Source organism: Mobula birostris, chromosome 1, assembly GCF_030028105.1.
Source record: "Mobula birostris isolate sMobBir1 chromosome 1, sMobBir1.hap1, whole genome shotgun sequence".
Taxonomy (NCBI): domain Eukaryota; kingdom Metazoa; phylum Chordata; class Chondrichthyes; order Myliobatiformes; family Myliobatidae; genus Mobula; species Mobula birostris.
In genome coordinates this window covers 120,272,021-120,290,047 of record NC_092370.1, presented here as the reverse complement: position 1 = coordinate 120,290,047, position 18,027 = coordinate 120,272,021, and the positions used below count along the sequence as shown (strand labels likewise).

The window sequence follows — 18,027 nt, the reverse complement described above, 5'->3', positions numbered from 1 at the left end:
ATCAGCCTCTCCTTTAGCAAGAGATGATAAATACTCTATGATGGTTTGTGCAAAAACACCTGACGGAATATGTGAGTTGAGTAAATTAGGTCACTCAGGGCAACATTAAACATTTCAGATAGTCATGGTTTGTATTCAAGAAGCTTCTCATTGGCAAGAGTTAATAGAGCTGTGAAAAGTTAAGTGTGGAAAGTTAGCAGAGGAATTTCACACATTCATACAAGCAGAGACTGGAAATTTCTGGTCACACTTAAAACCAGGGTAGTTTGTAAGGAATGATGCAGGAACCATTTTGTTTCCAAAACGGACAGAGCTATATTATTTTCTTAGAAAAGCAGCCCAATATGATAAATGTAGTGATAGCAAGCCCAGTGGTTAAAATAGCTGGCATTTAGGACCATGTCTTCAAACGGAGTAGGTAAGAACATTGTATGTGGTCCTATAGCTGAATCAAAGGGTCTGTCAGTAATTAATTTCAAATGCAACCAGTGCAGAAGGTGTAGCATTTGTCCCACTTACAGGGATAAGTGTCAGGAGGGAAATCAGTGGGGAGGAACGAGTGCCCCAACACCTCCTCCCTCGCCACCATTTAAGGCCCCAAACAGCCCTTTCAGGTGAGGCAACACTTCATCAGTCCTGACGAAGGGTCTCGGCCTGAAACGTCGACTGTACCTCTTCCTAGAGATGCTGCCTGGCCTGTTGCATTCACCAGCAACTTTGATGTGTGTTACTTCATCTGACAGTCTGTCAGGGTTATCTATTGTATCCGGTATTCCTGGTGCAGCCTCCTCTACATCGATGAGACCATTGATCAGGGAACCATTTCGCCAAGCACCTTTGCTCCGTTGCCACAAAAGGCATGATTTTCTGGTGGCCACCCATTTCAATTTGACTTCCCTTTCCCATTCTAACATGCCAAGTTCAAGATCATTTTATTGTCAATAGACTGTACATATATACAACCAAACAAAACAACATTCCTCCAGACCACAGTGCACCCACAAAACATACATCACACACAGCACATAAAACATTACCAATGGTAAGTTAATAAAATATATTTCAAATTGCATGTAGTGCACAGTACATGTAAACAGCTTACAGGTTAGTTCATGGCCTCCACTAATGCCACAATGAGGTCACTCTCAGGTTAGAGGAGCAACACCTCATATTTCATCTGGCTAGTTGCCGCCTGATGGCATGCACATTGATCTCTCTAACTTCCAACAATTACTCCACTATTCTCCTTCCTCTTTTCCATTCCCAATTCTGGCTCCACTCTTACCTCTTCTCTTCTCCTCACCTGCCCACCACCTCCCTCTGATTTCCCTCCTCCTTCCCATTCTTCCATGGTCCATTTTCCTCTCCTATCAGATTCCTGCTTCTTCAGCTTTTACCTCTTCTACCTATCACCTCCCTGATTCCTATTTCATCTCCCCTCCTCTACCAACCCACCTGATTTTTCACCCATCACATGCCAGCTTGCACCCCTTCCCCTCCCCCCACATTCCCCTTCCTTTCCAGTCCTGATGATGGGTCTTACCCTGAAATATTGACTGTCTATTCCTCCCCACAGATGCTGCTTGGTCCAGCATTTAGTATGTATTGCCTTGGAAGTCCAGCATCTGCAGAATCTCTTCAGTTTATGATCCAATTCCAGATTGCAATTACTTGGAACACTCAACATGTTTTAGATAAATTGGACTAAAGTTTGAAACTTCACTTAATTACTTTTCTGATAGACATAACTGAAAGCCTTGTTCTTGGTGAAATTGCCGTCGGCTACTTCTGCTTACTGGTTACGTAGGACTATAGGAAAAACAGGCAGCCAATTATCAAGGTGGCAATTGAGATGTTGGCCTTCATTACAAGAGGGACTGAATTTAAGAGCAGGGAAGTTATGCTGCAGTTGTATAGGGTACTGGTGAGGCTGAACCTGGAGTACTGCATGCAGTTCTGGTCTCCTTATTTGAGGAAAGATATACTGGCTTTGGAGTCAGTGCAGAGGAGGTTCACCAGATTAATTCCAGAGATGAAGGTGTTACCCCATGAGGAGGGACGAAGTTGGCTGGGACTACACTTGCTGGAATTCAGAAGAATGAGAGAGGATCATATAGAAACATAAATTAAAGGAAGTAATAGATAATAGAATCAAGATTGTTATTTCCATTGGTAACTGACACTAGAACTAAGGGACATAGACTTAAGATCCAAGAGAATAAATTTAGGACAGATGAGGAGAAACTATTTTTCCCCAGAGAGTAGTGAATTGTGCAATTCTCTTGCCAAAACAGCATAGGCTACCTCATTAAATACATTTAAGATATAGTCAGATAGATTTTTGCATAAGGGTAATGGGGAAAGACAGGCAGGTGGAGCTGAGTCCACAGATCAGCCATGATCTTATCGAATGTCAGAGTAAGGTCAGCAGGCCCGATGGCCAACTCCTACCTCTGTTTCTCCTGTTCAATTCAAATACTTAAATCTGCTTTTACAAAAAGAAATTCAGCTACCCCATCTTCACATCTTTACTGCCATTTCAAAGTCAATTCAGAATGCTTGGAAGATAAAAGGGCCCCACACCAAAATCAACAAGCCAAGTTAAATGGTGCTTATGTGGCATTCTCATTGTATATGTTCACAATGCTCAAAGTCTGTCACTAGTAAAGAGTCTCCTAGAACATTATCTTTTACATATGAAAAACAAATTGTGTTTATTCTTTTGTATAATTTTTTCATAATATGCATTTTTTTTTGTAACATGGTCAATACATTCAATACTGCTGACACTTTTTTTTAAGCCAGAGAACTGCTGCCACTCATCTGACCCCTGGGGTCTCCATCAGCTGTAGTGGAAGGCTCTATGGAAAGCGTTGTGGTCCTTTCCACAGAGCCTTTGCGTTAGCTGCACAAAGCTTCATTTCATCTCTCAGCATGTACTCCTGTAACATGCAATGTGCCAGATGGCAGCATTTCCTTATGGACATCCTAGAACATCAAAACAGGGACTCTTTCCAGAACACATAAAGCAGTGATGATCTCTCTAGTACCTCTTAAAAGAACAGAGGTTCTCATGATTGTCACAGTGAACTGAGCATGGCATTTGTGTATACATGTGTGGTAGGGAAAGATGGTGGGGAAATATTATCACAACATTGCTATGATTAAATCACATCATATCCACATCAAGCTTCACACAACAGAAGTCTTCTTCCGACAGATAAAAGCTAAAAATTAATGGATGCTATGATTGGTATTCATCATTCAAATTGACAAAGTTTTAACAATTTGGAAATAACAGAAGCAGTTTACATTATATTATTTAATGAATGCCTTATTTAATGAATGGATTCATCAAACAAAGCAAGTTGCATGGACAGAGAAAGCAGGCAATCATATGTAAAGGTTATATCTATGTAAATAAAAAACATAATTACATGAATAGTTTGTGATGTTGTCTGAATAATACATAATAGAGGAAACCCACAAAGGTACACTAACCCTAATTCAGTATTTTAAATAAATGCCATCCCCACAATCACCAGGTCCCAATACCAAATTCATTGGCCATTGCAATGCTTGTTTCATTAGCACCTATATTCAAAAGCCGGAAAATTCACAGAATTAATATGTTTCTGACCAGCAAGTGACTAAAGTCTCAAGAGGTATTTGCATCAATTATGGAATGACTCAAGAGAGGAGGATATTTAGCCCGTCACATCTACACCAACAACAGGATGAGCAAAGGTAGTTTTTGATGTCTGGTGAAGAGCCTATTTTACCACACTGTATGAATATGTAATAGTTCTATGATTTAACAACAGAGTTAATCAATACCTTCAAACAGGAGGCTAGAGAGGCATAAGATTAAATAATTCAGAGTACTGCGGGGGGAAAGCCAGGAAAACAGCACTAATGGGTTTACCCTACTTCAACTTGGGCTCAGCAAACCAAATGTTATTTATTCACCCAAACGATAAAAGATTGCCCAAGCCCAGTAGTCCTGAACTGATAAGTGTCAACCACATCAGTTGACTGGGAATCACAAGTTGGCCAGACAGGTAAAGAAGGACTTAACCAACCTCAACTTAAATACATCTACGCTATTCCTTTTAATCATTCTCTGATTGAGCACAATCTCACTATGGTTCAGCTACAAGTACAAGGTTCAAAACACAAGAAATGCTAATTAACTGAAAGTGGTCAGCAGAATGGAGGTCATGAGGACACTTACAGTGTGGTCATGATCTCCATTCTGCTACTGGAAATAACTGCAGTGCAACTTGGCAAAGAGGAAAAGTAGGCCAAGGTCTTCACTCCACTTACTCCACCTCGCAGTCAGACGCTGATGGAAGGAGTGAATTCAGACAGACAAAGTTACAACAACATCAAAACACCTCACTGCTACCACTTCAAAGTGTTGCTAACTCATGGTTTGATAAGAAATACCATTTTGTAGATCAAAATGGTATAGACTAAGACGCAGTTAGCACTCAGCCAACGTTTGACAAAATGTCCCCTATTCTTCACTTTCAAACAAGAAAAGGGGAAAGAAAAATAGAATCTCCTGGCATGAAAATACTTTAGAAAACAAGCAGGGAATATGATGTAGCTCTGCTTTTCCTCAAAAAGAACGGAAGATAATTGACACACTGGTGTCCATACAGTCTATTATACCACACAGAAAGAAGCCATTCCGTTCCTTGCAATGGCAAAAATAAAGAGAAAGGTTTCCATCATGAGTGTACCTTTCTCAATCACAGGATATCCTGAAGGTTTTTTTTAAAAACAAAATAGTACTTTTAAAACTACATTAATTACTGTACTAATGCAGAAAGTGTGACAGCCAATTTATGCATAGTAAGTTCCTGCAGTGATAATGATCAGATAACTTTATTCTTTAAAAATAATGGGATTAAAGGACAGATTTTGGAGACAGAGCTCCCCTGCTCCTTTTTCAAAATAAGATAATACATTCTTTCACATTTATCCAAGGAGTGCAGTCTGGATCTCATTCCACTGTTCAGTCTGAAAACTGACATTTCTGCCTCACTCAGTCTTACACCAACACACTAGCCAAAATGTACATGCTCAAACCTCTGGATTGGGACTTGATTCTCACCCTTCAACCCTGGGCCAGCTTCAAGCAGTCCTTTTACTATCGTCTCTTTCATGATGTCCTTCAAATACATTTCCTTCAACAGCTTATCCAACTTAACATTCCTAATAAATTAAATCTGCTCCCACTAGCTTTTGAAAGTAGAGGGTTCCAGGTCTGTAATACAACATCTCCCCATATCACAAGACCTGACAGAAATTTATAAAATTATGAAAGGCATAGATTGAGTAAATAGAATAGTTTTCCAAGGGTAGAAATTTCAAATACTGTACATTTAAGGTTAAAGGGTCAAGTTTAAAGAAATGTAGGCAAGGTTTTATTTGACTGGGTGCCTGTTACAGCCTTCCAGGGAGAATGGTAGTAGAAGATATGGTAATGGCAGTTAAGAGGTTTTTTGAATGACCAGGGAATACAGTGATATAGATCATGTGCAAACAGAAGGGGCTAGTTTAATTTGGCATCGAGTTCAGCACAGACATCACAGAGCAAGTGCAGGTCCCTGTGCTGTATTGTTTTAAGTTCCATACGTTCTACCTTACCTCAGGTTCTTTTGCCAATCATCTTGAACCTGTCACTGTCAGCCCTGCACTGAAATCTCAGGCTATTTTCTGGTGCTCGCTTCTCTGGACTGCCTTAACCCACAACTTGCTGAATTAGTGTTGACAATGTAATCAAACAAACTACAGCTAACACCATAACCAAAAAAACAGAATCAGGTTTAACATCACTGGCGTATGTTGTGAAATCTGTTGTTTTTCAGCATTGCAGTTCATTGCAATACGTAATAAAATTACAGTAAATATATATATATTTAAAAAAAGAAAATTAAATTAAATAAGTGGTGCAAAAACAGAGGGGGAAGAAACACACTGAGGAAGTGCCCATGGTTTCAATGTCCATTTCGAAATATGGTGGAGGTTGTGAAGCTGTTCCTGAAACATTGTGCGCATCTCTTCAAGGAGGAAGTGCAGCAGCCTGATGGTAGCAATGAGGGCATGCCCTTAATGATGGATGCTGCCTTTTTGAGGCATTGCTTTTTGGAGGTGTCCTGGATCCGGACAGTCTGGTGCTTATGATAGAGGTGGCAGAGTTTACAAACTTCTGCAGCTTTTCCCAACTACACCAGTGATGCAACCAGTTATAATGCTCTGCATGGTACATCTGTAGAAATTTACGAGTGTCTTTGGTGATATACCAATTCTCCTCAAATTCCTAACGAACTATAGCCACTGTTGTGCCTTCTTTGTAATTGCATCCATGCATCGCATCAATCCTGAGGGCCCAGGATAGATTGTCAGTGACGTTAACACCAGAGAACTTGAAACTGCTCACTCTTTCAACTCCTGGTCCCTTGATCAGGACTGGTGTATTTTCCCTTGCATTCCCCTTCCTGAAGTCCATAATCAATTCCTTGGTCTTACTGACATTGAGCGCAAGTTGTCTGTTGTGATACCACTCAACCAGCTGATCTAGTTCACACCTGTATGCCTCTTTATCACCACATGAAATTCTGCCAACAATAGTTCTGTCATCGGCAAACTTACAAATGGTGTTATATCTGTGCCTAGCCACACAATCGTAGAGCAGTGGGCTAAGAACACATCCCTGAGGTGCTCCAGTGTTGACTGTCAGCAAAAGGACAAACATGGATTATCCTGGTGAACATGTTTCAGCTAACATTGTAGAACAGAAGGTTTTCTTGAAGAGACTTGATGCTATTAGCTTATTTTATAACCAAGAACTCAACAGATGTTCCTTACTGAACCCAACAAAGTTTCAGGGAATTGCTCCAACTGATCTGCCAAGCAATGCCATTAGTCAAAATTATACATGTCTGCTCAGTCCTTCCTTGGAAATGAACTAAATATTACTTATAAAATACATAATACATTGATCTAATATGCAGCAAATACACAGTAATGAATTAACTAAGTGTTTAACTCATAGGAGAGATGTGTGCTCTGAACCACAGTTGGTGAGACAGAGATTAAGTTATGTGTCCTTTGGCATATTAGTATTTATATTGCAAATTGCTGAGTTAGTGGAAAAAATAATTGATGGTTCCTTAAAACTGAATGTCTTAGAGTAAAACGTGCTGAGTACAGAATAATGAAGAGGAAGGGAAGCAATGGAAAGCTATAAATTTGTTGTTAGGCAAGGTTATTACAGATAAAAGGCAAGGCAAATGGGATTAAGACTGACCATTAGATCAAGTGGCAGTACAGGATCAGAGAGCTGAATGGCCCTCTCCTATCCCATCTACCTAATGTAACCCTTCATTTAATGTTACCTTGTTGATTTAATTAGCCCTGAAGGAAGCCACAAAGTGTGCAAACTGCAGATGGAGCTTTGTTATGGAACCTAAGAGCACCTCTGGGGAATTAGCATGAAATACACATAATGGCTGCCTGCCAGGCTGGTGCACTGAGGTACAGGCATTCATAGGTTACTTCGTACATTGAAAGATGGGGTACTGGACCAAAATCCTGCAGGGGCTTTGTATTCAGATCCTCTGCAAATGAGCTCCTGCAAAGATGTTCTCCTAGGCTTCCTGAAGGCATCCAATAGCAGCTGAGTGCTACATATCCTGACAGCGGCTTTTTACTCCACAGAACATGAAACAGCACTGCACCATTACAGACCCTTCACCCCACGTTTGTGACAAATGCAATGTAAAATTAAGCTAATCCACCCACCTGCACATGACCTATATCCTTCCATTCCCTGCATATTCACGTACTTTTCTAAAAACCTTCAAGATATGCCTTCTTGTATCCACCATTGAGAATAGGAAAACGATTCTGGGTATCTGCCCTATTTATGCCTCTCAATTATATAATATTCCATCAGATCTCTGCTCAGCCTCTGGCACTCCAGAGAGAACAACCTGTTTGCCCAACCTCTCCTTAAAACTCAAACCGTCTAATCCAGGTGGCATCCTGGTAAACTTCCTCTGCACCCTTTCCAAAGCCTCCACATTCATCCTGCAACGAGGAAACCAAAACTTCATGCAAGACTCCAGCTGCAGGCCAACCAGAGTTTTATACAGCTATGATACGGCTTCCTAACTCTAATACTCTATGCCCTTTACAATGAAAGCAATCATGCCATATGCTTTCTTTGCCAGTACATAGCAGTGTTAGCAGTTATCCTGAACCACTGGCACCAAATCTAAGGATAATCTTCTGCATAACAAGTGCAGAATCATCAGTGCACAACACCAAATAATGCACAAAACTCTGGCCTCCATCTTATAAAAAGAATAGTAAACAATGGAGTAGGTACAAAAAGATTCCCAGGAACAATGCAATCACCAGCAAACTGCAGAGAGTAGAGAACACAGCTCATCGCATCACAGAAACCAGCCTCTCTTCCATGGACTCCATCTGCACTTCTTGCTGCCCCAGTAAAGCAGCCAGCATAATCAAAGACCCCACCCACTCCAGACCTTTCCTCTTCTCCCCCCACCCCCGATGGGCAAAAGTTATAAGACTGAAAGCATAGACTACCACATTCAAGCACAGCTTGTTGTTCTTTTCCACACCTCGCGATGCATTGGGCAGCAACTTTAGCTCGCTGACACTCCACCCAACACAGGTGGAAAGCGTGCAAGGAGCCAACCAGGTTTGAACCCAGAACCACTCACCTCGAAGTCTGGTGCGGATACCACTACATCACCGGCCGGCTTTCAAGGACAGCTTATCCTGCTGCTATTATACTACTGAATGATCTCCCTGTACAATAAAATCAGAATCCGGTATAGTATCAACGGCATATGCCGTGAAATTTGTTACAGCAGCAGTACAATGAGTCTAGAGAACCAAAAAAACTGAGTTAAGTTTATAAATGTCTATTAAATCATTAAAATAAGTAATGCAAAAAACAGAAATAAAAAAGTAGTGAGGTAGTGTTCATGGGTTCAATGTCCATTCAGAAATCAAAAGGCAGAGGGGAAGGAGCTGTTCCTGAATCGCTGAGCGTGTGGCTTCAGACTTCTGCACCAACACCTTCTTCCTGATGGTAACAGTGTAAAGAGGGCATGTCCTTGGTGGTAGGCATCCTAAGGCATCACTCCTCGAGGACGTCTTGAGTACTACGGGGGCTAGTACCCATGATGGAGCAGATAGACTCTTGTTATCACAATCTATTGCGTTATGTCCTTGAACCTTATCGTTGACCTGTACTGCACTTTCTCTGCTACTGCAACACTTTATTCTGTATTGTTATTGATCTCCTTTGCACTGCCACAGTACACTATTGTAATGAAATGATCTGTATGGATGGGATGCAAAACAAGATTTTTCACTGTACCTCACTCAGTACATGTAACAATAATAAACCAATTTACCAATTACAAACCAATTTAGTTTACCAAACCACAAATGTGTAACTGTCAGGCTCCTCCCTCTGTAAAAGAGGAAGTTACAGGATGCCCAACAGAAATACTTAAACTGTTGTAAGTGTGATTGCATAGGTATGTCTTCATTGTTGAAGAGACCACACAAGTTTCTCATTCACCCAGTCGGAAACTCAGGAGAATGTTCTTTACTCAAGTGATGAGATGTGGAACTTATTCCCAATTGATGAATAGAAACATAGAAAATAGGTGCAGGAGTAGGCCATTCGGCCCTTCGAGCCTGCACCGCCATTTATTATGATCATGGCTGATCATCCAACTCAGAACCCCACCCCAGCCTTCCCTCCATACCCCCTAACCCCCGTAGCCACAAGGGCCATATCTAACTCCCTCTTAAATATAGCCAATGAACTGGCCTCAACTGTTTCCTGTGGCAGAGAATTCCACAGATTCACCACTCTCTGTGTGAAGAAGTTTTTCCTAATCTCGGTCCTAAAAGCGTTCCCCTCTATCCTCAAACTGTGACCCCTCGTTCTGGGCTTCCCCAACATCGGGAACAATCTTCCTGCATCTAGCCTGTCCAATCCCTTTAGGATCTTATACGTTTCAATCAGATCCCCCCTCAATCTTCTAAATTCCAACGAGTACAAGCCCAGTTCATCCAGTCTTTCTTCATATGAAAGTCCTGCCATCCCAGGAATCAATCTGGTGAACCTTCTCTGTACTCCCTCTATGGCAAGGATGTCTTTCCTCAGATTAGGGGACCAAAACTGCACACAATACTCCAGGTGTGGTCTCACCAAGGCCTTGTACAACTGCAGTAGTACCTCCCTGCTCCTGTACTCAAATCCTCTCGCTATAAATGCCAGCATACCATTCGCCTTTTTCACCGCCTGCTGTACCTGCATGCCCACTTTCAATGACTGGTGTATAGTGAAGAGATGCATGCAAGGGTAATCTGAATCAGAGCAGAAGTAAAAAGGTATGGTAATGGTGAAACAGCAGGTGAACACTAGCAGAGGGCAACTAAAGTGACTGCCCTGTTTCCGAGCTGTAAGTGCCATGTGAAAAATGATAAACAAGAGAAAATCTGCAGGCGCTGGAAATCCGAGCAACTCACACAAAATGCTGGAGGAACTCAGCAGGCCAGGCAGCATCTATGAAAAAAGTACAGTCGACATAACGGGCCGAAACCTGACATATAGGCACAGAGGACAACCAAAAAAATAGTTAATTAAATCATAAATTTAGCTGAGTAACAAGTTACTTCACAACTCTACAATCCTCCCACCCTACACATCCTCAATTTCTACGCTCTTACAATTCTGACCACTTATGCATTTCAAATTCAATCACACCACCATAGCAGGCATACCCTCAGTATCAAGATGTCATACTCCGATATCCTCTCCCTGAACAACTCTACATCTCTATCACTCTTGCCTTTGATAGTGAATCATTTTTACCCAAGGTATTGGTCGGATGGACTTGTTAAGTGGTTGCACGTCAGATGTACAGTGTCTTGGGAAGTTTTATTTCTTTAAAGGCACCATTTAAATTCCAGTTCCTCAAGTATGTGTGGTATGACTTTATTGGTGCAAAGGACAAGCTAAATTCATGTAGGTCTAAAGACAGAATGGTTAAGGAACTCAGTGGGTCAAGCAACTTCTGTGGAGGAAGACGGATAATCAACTCACTGAGTACAAACAGCTTATTCTCTGCTCCAGATACTAGCATCTGCAGTCTTGTGTCTCTTTGCAGGTACCCACCTGCGTCAAACAGGCTTTAATCATACTGGTGCCCAAGAAAAATGTGCCTTAATGCCTATCACCCAGTAGCACTTTCATCCCAACAGGTTAGTGATGAAACACATCAACTCCTGCCTGAGGAGCAACTTGGATCTACTCCAATGTGCCTACCATAACAACAGGTCAATAGCAGATGCTATTTCATTGGTTCCTCATTCAACCCTGGAAACCTGCATATATCAGGATGCTCTTCATTGACTACAGTTCTGCATTTAACACTATCAATCTCTTAAAATTGATCAATAAGCTCCAAGACCTAAGCGGCAATACCTTCTTGTGCAACTGGATCCTCTATTTCCTTAATTGCAGACCCCAATCAGTTCGGATTGGCAACATCTCCACCACAATTGCCATCAGCACCAACTGATTATTGACTACAGGAGGTGGTAATCAGAGTTCCATGAGCCAGCCTTCTTCAGGGGATCAGAGGTAGAGAGGGTCAGCAACTTTAAATTCCTCTGTGTCATTGCTTCAGCACGTAACAGCCATTACAAAAAAATGGCATAGCAGATCCTCTACTTTCTTAGAAGCTTATGAAGATTCCGATGTCATCTGAAATTTTGACAAACTTCTATAGATGTACAGTGGAAAGCATACTGATTGGTCACATCACGGCTTAGTAGCAAAACACCAATGTCCTTGAATGGAGAAAATCTACAAAAAGTAGTGAATACAGCCCAGTCCATCACGAGTAAAGCCCTCCCCATCAATCAGCACAGTTATAATAAGCGCTGTTGTAGGAAAGCAGCATCCATCATCAAGGGCTCCACTATCAAGGCCACTCTCTCTTCCCACTGGTGGCATCAGGAAGGTGGTACAGGAGCCTTAAGTCCCAAGCCACCATGTTCAGGAACAGTTATTACCCCTCAACCATAAGGCTCTTGAACTAAAGGGAATAACCTCATTCACTCCAACCGTGAACAATTGGTGGACTCACTCTGAAAGACCCTACAATTTGTGTTCTAGATATTTATTGCTCATTTATTATGATTTTTTTCCTTTTATTGCATTTACAGTTTGTCGTCTTTTGCACATTGGTTGTCTGTCTTTGTCACCTGCTGTTTTTCATTGACTCTATTATGTTTCTTCATATCTATTGTGAAAGCCTGAAAGAAAATTAAACTCAGGGTAGTATATGTACTTGGAACTTCGAATCATTTCTTCAAGTCCACATGCTCTTTGTTTTGTCAGATGAGTGCAAAATGCTCTAACTCCATCTACAAATTTGCAGATGACACAACTGCAATGTGCCAAATCTAAAATAACAATGAGTTGGAGTACAGGAAGAAGTTGGAGAATCTAGTGACTTCAGGAAGGTTGGGGGGGGGGGGCAGCAGTGAACACACTCCTGTTTACATCAATAGTGCTGAGATCAAGAGGGTTGAGAGCTTCAAGTTCCTTGGAGTAAACATTACCAATAGACTGTCCTGCTCAAACCATGACCGAGAGAGTGCACAAGCACCTCAACTTCCTCAGCAGTCTAAAGAAATATGGCATGTCACCTTTGATCCTAACTAATTTTTATAGAAGCACATAGAAATTCAAAGTTCAAAATAAAATTATCAAATTATATATATGTTACTACACACTACCTTGAGAGTAATTTCCTTGCAGACATTTACAGGGGGAAAAAAATGTAGCAGAACGTTATGAAGACTGATAAACAACCAACATGAAAAAAGCAAGTAGTGCACAAATAAAAGTAATACTGAGAACACGAGTCTGTAGGTTGTAAAATCAGTTCAGAGTGGTAGTGAAAGTAGTTATCCATGCAAGATCAGAAACCTGATGGCTGCAGGGTAATAGTGTTCCTGAACCTCGTGGCATGGAACCTAAGGCTTCAGAGCATCCTGCCCATGGTAGTAGTGGGAAGAAGTTTATGGCCAAGATGGTAGGATCTTTGATGACAGATACTGCACTCCATGTAAATGGTGGAGAAGGCTTTGCCTATGATAGCTGGGCTGTATCAGTAGCCTTTTTCCATTCCTGGGCATTGGTGTTTCCATACCAGACCATGATGCAAACAGTTAGGATATTCTCTGATGTGCATCTACAGATGTTTGTCAAAGTTTTTGGTGACATTCAGAATATACGCAAACTTATAATGAAGTTGAGGTTGAGGTTGTGTTGTGCCTTCTTTGCGTTGGCACTTACGTTCTAGTTCCAGGACAGATCCGCTGATATGTTAACGCCAAGGAATTTAACACTACTGACCCTCTCCACCTCCATTCCCCAAATAAGGTCTGGCTCATGGACCTCCAGCTTCTCCCTTCTGTAGCTGATATTTATCTCTCTGCGTTTGCTGAGTGAGAGGTGGTTGTTGTGGCACCATTCGACCAAATTTTCACTCTCTCTCCTAAATGCAATTCATCATGACTTTGATTTGGCCAACAGCAACGGAGTTTTCAGCAAACATGAATATGGCATCCTATCTGGTTGGATCACAATTTGATCTGCCCTGGACCACAAGAAACTGCAGAGAGTTGTAGACATAGCATAGCACATCATTGAATCCAATCTCCCTTCAGTGGACACCGTCCACAATTCTCACTGCCTCGTGGCCAACATTATCAGAGGCCCCACCAATCCCAGACATTCTATCTTCAGTGCCTTCTCATTGGGCAAAAGACACAAACCCTGAAAGCACATACCACCAAGCTCAAGGACAGCTTCTACTCCACCGTTATTGAATGGTCCCCAGTACGATCAGATGAACTTTTGACTTCATAATGTACCTCATTATGGTGTTGCACCTTAATGTCTGCCTGCACTTTAACTGTAAAACTTTATTCTGCTTTCTGTTGTTTTCCATTGTATTATCACAATGCCCTGAAGAGATGAAACGATCTGTATGGATGGCATGCAGTTTTTCCCACCGTACCTCAGCGCATGAGACAATAATAAACCAATTAATTTAAATTAAAAATTACATTGACGTGTCTCATGTTGATCATGGTAAAATACAATTAAATATGATTTTAAATAATCAAGAACACAAACAAATTAACCTGCCTTTTTAATTAATCTAATTGTCATTTGTGAGAGTTTCCTGATGCAACTGGCTGCCACATCTTTGATACTGTAAAACACTTCTGGGCTAAATGACAATTTGCAAGTTGCAATATACATGCAAGTTCTTTCCCTTGAAAAAAATCAAAGAGGGCTGCATGTGCTGGAAATCCAAAATAAAAACAATAATGCGCTGTAAAATATTCAACAGTTCAGGTTCCATCAATGAGAAAGAAAAACAGAATTAACTTTTCAGCCCCGAACAAGGGGTAAGCAACTTATTGACAAGAAATGGTAGGCTAGGTACTGACTGACTATTTCCTGTGGCTACAGGGTCTAGAACTGGGAGCAATACTTCAGGACAAAGATTGTAATAAGGAGATGTTAGTTTAACATGGTTGTGATGCTTCATTCCAGAGGGCTATGTACACTCAATGGCCACTATATTAAGTACCTCCTATATCTAATAAAGTCACCACTGAGTGCACGTTTGTGGTCTTCTGCTGCTGTCGCCCATCCACTTCAAGGTTTGACATGTGCGTCCAGAGCTGCTCTTATGCACACCGCCGTTGTAATGCATGGTTATTTAAGTTACTATTGCCTCCTATCAACTTGAACTAGTTTGACCATTCTGCTCTGATCTCTTGCATTTTTGCTCACAGAACTGCTACTCAGTAAATACTTTTTTGTTTTTTTGCACCATTCTCTGTAAACTCTAGACTGCTGTGCGTGAAAATCCCAGGAGATGAGCAGTTTCTGAAATACTCAAACCACCCCATATGGCGCCAACAATCATTCCACAATCAAAGTCACTAAAAAAAAAAAAAAAAAAAAAAAAATCACATTTCCTCCCTATTCTGATGTTTGGTCTAAACAACAGCTGAACGTCTTGACCATGGCTGCATGCTTTTATACACTGAGTTGCTGCCACATAATTGACTGTTTAGATACTTGCTTTAACAAGCAGGTGTACCTAATAAGCGGCCATTGAGTGTACATTCAGTCAGTGAGTGCATTCAAAACAGAAATCAATGGGTTTTTGATATTGGAGCATTCAGGAATATGGGGATTAAACTGGACAATGGGCTTTAGGTACATGATCAGCCATGATCTTATTGAATGGCAGATTAGGTTTCAGGAGATATATGGCCTCTGCCAACTATTTCTTTTGATCTTAACATTGTCAAAAGGTATGTGCTTGGCCATTTGCTTTCAAAACACAAAGCTGTAAGTGAAATCCTAGCAAAACAATTGGGCATGAAAATGTGGGTTGTCACTCCAAGGCTGTACTGAGTTAGAGCACAGTACACAGAGCAGTCGTGGAACTCGAGTGAACACAGAAGCTCCTGTGCCGTCACTCAAAAAGATGATGATCTACTTTCCCAGGAAAGGGGATCTAAAAACCTAGTGGGCATAGGAGAATTGATTTATTGTCATATGTACTAACGTACAGTGAAAAAAATCTTGCATACTATCCATACAGATCAATTCATTACAATGATGCATTGAGTTAGTACAAAATTAAGAGTGTGGAATAAAGTATCAAAGCATAGAAGTGTAGTGCAGGTAGATAGTAAGGTGAACGGTCACAAATAGGTAGATTGCAAAGTCCATTTTATCGTTCTAGAGAAACCAGCCTGGTATCATCTGCCTAATAGGAGTGGGAAAAGAGGCATTTCTGGGGTGGGTGAGATCCTTAATTACACTGGCTGCTTTAAAGATGCAGACAGAGTTCATGGAAGGAGGGCTAGTTTCCATGATGTGCTGAGCTAGAACCACAACTGTCTTTGGTTTCTTGATATAATGGGCAGCTCTATGACGCATTGAATGTGGAACTGATTTATTATTGTCACATGTACTGAGATACCGTGAAAAGCTTGTCTTGCATACTGTTCATACAGATCACAGTGCATTGAAGTAGAACAAGGTAAAACAATAACAGAAAGTAGAATAAGTTATAACAGCTAGAGAAAGTACAGTGGAGGCTGACAGCAAGGTGCTAGGTCAGAACGAGGTAGATCGTGAGGTCAAGAGTCCACCTTATTCTAGTAGAAAACCACTTAAGTAGACTTATAACAGCAGGGTAGGTGACCTTGATAGTTGTGGTATGTGCTTTCAGGCTTTTGTATCTTCTGCCCAATGGAAGAGGGGAGACAAGAGAATGTTTAGGGAGTATGAGGTTCTTGATTATGCTGGCTATGTAACTGAGCCAGCTAGAAGTATAGAGAAAGTCACAGAGCGGAGGGGAGGCTGGTTTTCATGACGTTCTAAACCTAAAGGGAGTTGTGGACAAGAACAGCAATTGCCACATCATGCCGTTATGAATCCAGATATGATGCTTTCTTTGCTGCATAGATAAAAATTGATGAGGGTCATAGGGGAGATGCAAAATTTCTTTAGCATCCTGAGGAAGTAGAGACACTATCTTAGCTATGGCAAATACATCATTGGATCAGGACAAGTTGTTAGTGATGTTCACTCCCAGGAACTTTAAACTCTCAAACTCAGCTCCACTGATGTAAACAAGAGCATGTGCATCTCCCTCTGCTCCCCCCTCCACCGTAAACACACATTTCTTGAAGTCAATGACCAGCTCTTTTGACACCCTATCTTCTTCCTCTCCTTCCTGTACTCTAACTCGTCATTCGGGTTATGGAGGGCTGTGGTCCCGGTATAGGTTGATGGGAGTAGGCAATTTAAATGGTTTGGCATGGACTAGATGGGCCAAAGGGCCCATTTCTGTGCTGTTCTTTTCTATGACTCTATTTGAGATACAGCCCATTACGGTGGTGTTACCTGCTGATGGAGTTCCAGCTGAAATTTGCCACACTGTCGTGAGTGTGCAGGTATTAGGGGGGGGGCTGAGGGCACAGCATAGTGGGGCACTAGTGTTCAGAGTTATCATGGAAGAGGCGTTACTGTCTATGCTTACTGATTGCAGTCTACTGGTCAGGAAGTTAAGGATCCAGTAGCCAAGGAAGGTGCTGAGTCACAGATTTAGGAATACAGAACTGAAGATGGGGCTGTAATCAATAAACAGCAGTCTAATTAGTGTCTTTAATTAGATCAAATAGTTCCATTTATTATCAGAGTATATAACCTGAAATTCTTACTCTTTGCAGACACCATGAAAAAAATGACAGAAAAACATTAGAACCCCAAAGCCCATTCTCCCCCTCCCCTCATTTCAGCAGAAAGTGTCAGCGCCAACCATCCACAAAGCAATGGCAAAGCCCCTAAAGAGAGACCTTGATCTGCAGTCAAAAATACTAGTTTACCTGACTGCTTGGCATGCCACAGACTCTCTCTCTCACTAAGAGTAGAGAAAGATTTTATCCATTTCACAGCGAAAAGGGAGACTAACAGTCGCTGTTACTATGTTACAGTCTGCCACGTGACTTTTTATTCCAAGATTCTCCAACTCGAAAACTGGCAACAAACTCCCATCACCATCAAAGAGAGAGAGAGCGAGCCATCACTCGACTTCAGAGACCTCTGTTCAGATGCTCCACAGATGAGATGAAGGGCAGAGAGATAGTGTCAGCCATGATCCTGGTTTGGTGGTAGGTAAACTGCCGTGTGTTGAAGTTTAAGATGAGAGGTAAAAAATTTTAAAGGGGACCTGAGGAGCAACTTGTTCAAGCAGAGAGTAATGAATATATAGAAAGAGGTGCCCAAGAAAGTGCTTTGGGCATATAGAGTAAATAAAACTCTTAAAAGGTACTCGGAACATG

General features: G+C 41.4%; 1 protein-coding gene across 1 annotated transcript in view; it reads right to left on the bottom strand.

Annotated features, from left to right (window-relative positions):
• The window catches only part of znf407 (zinc finger protein 407), a 507,704-nt gene that overhangs the window by 462,741 nt on the left and 26,936 nt on the right, over positions 1-18,027 (bottom strand). The window lies entirely within an intron of this gene.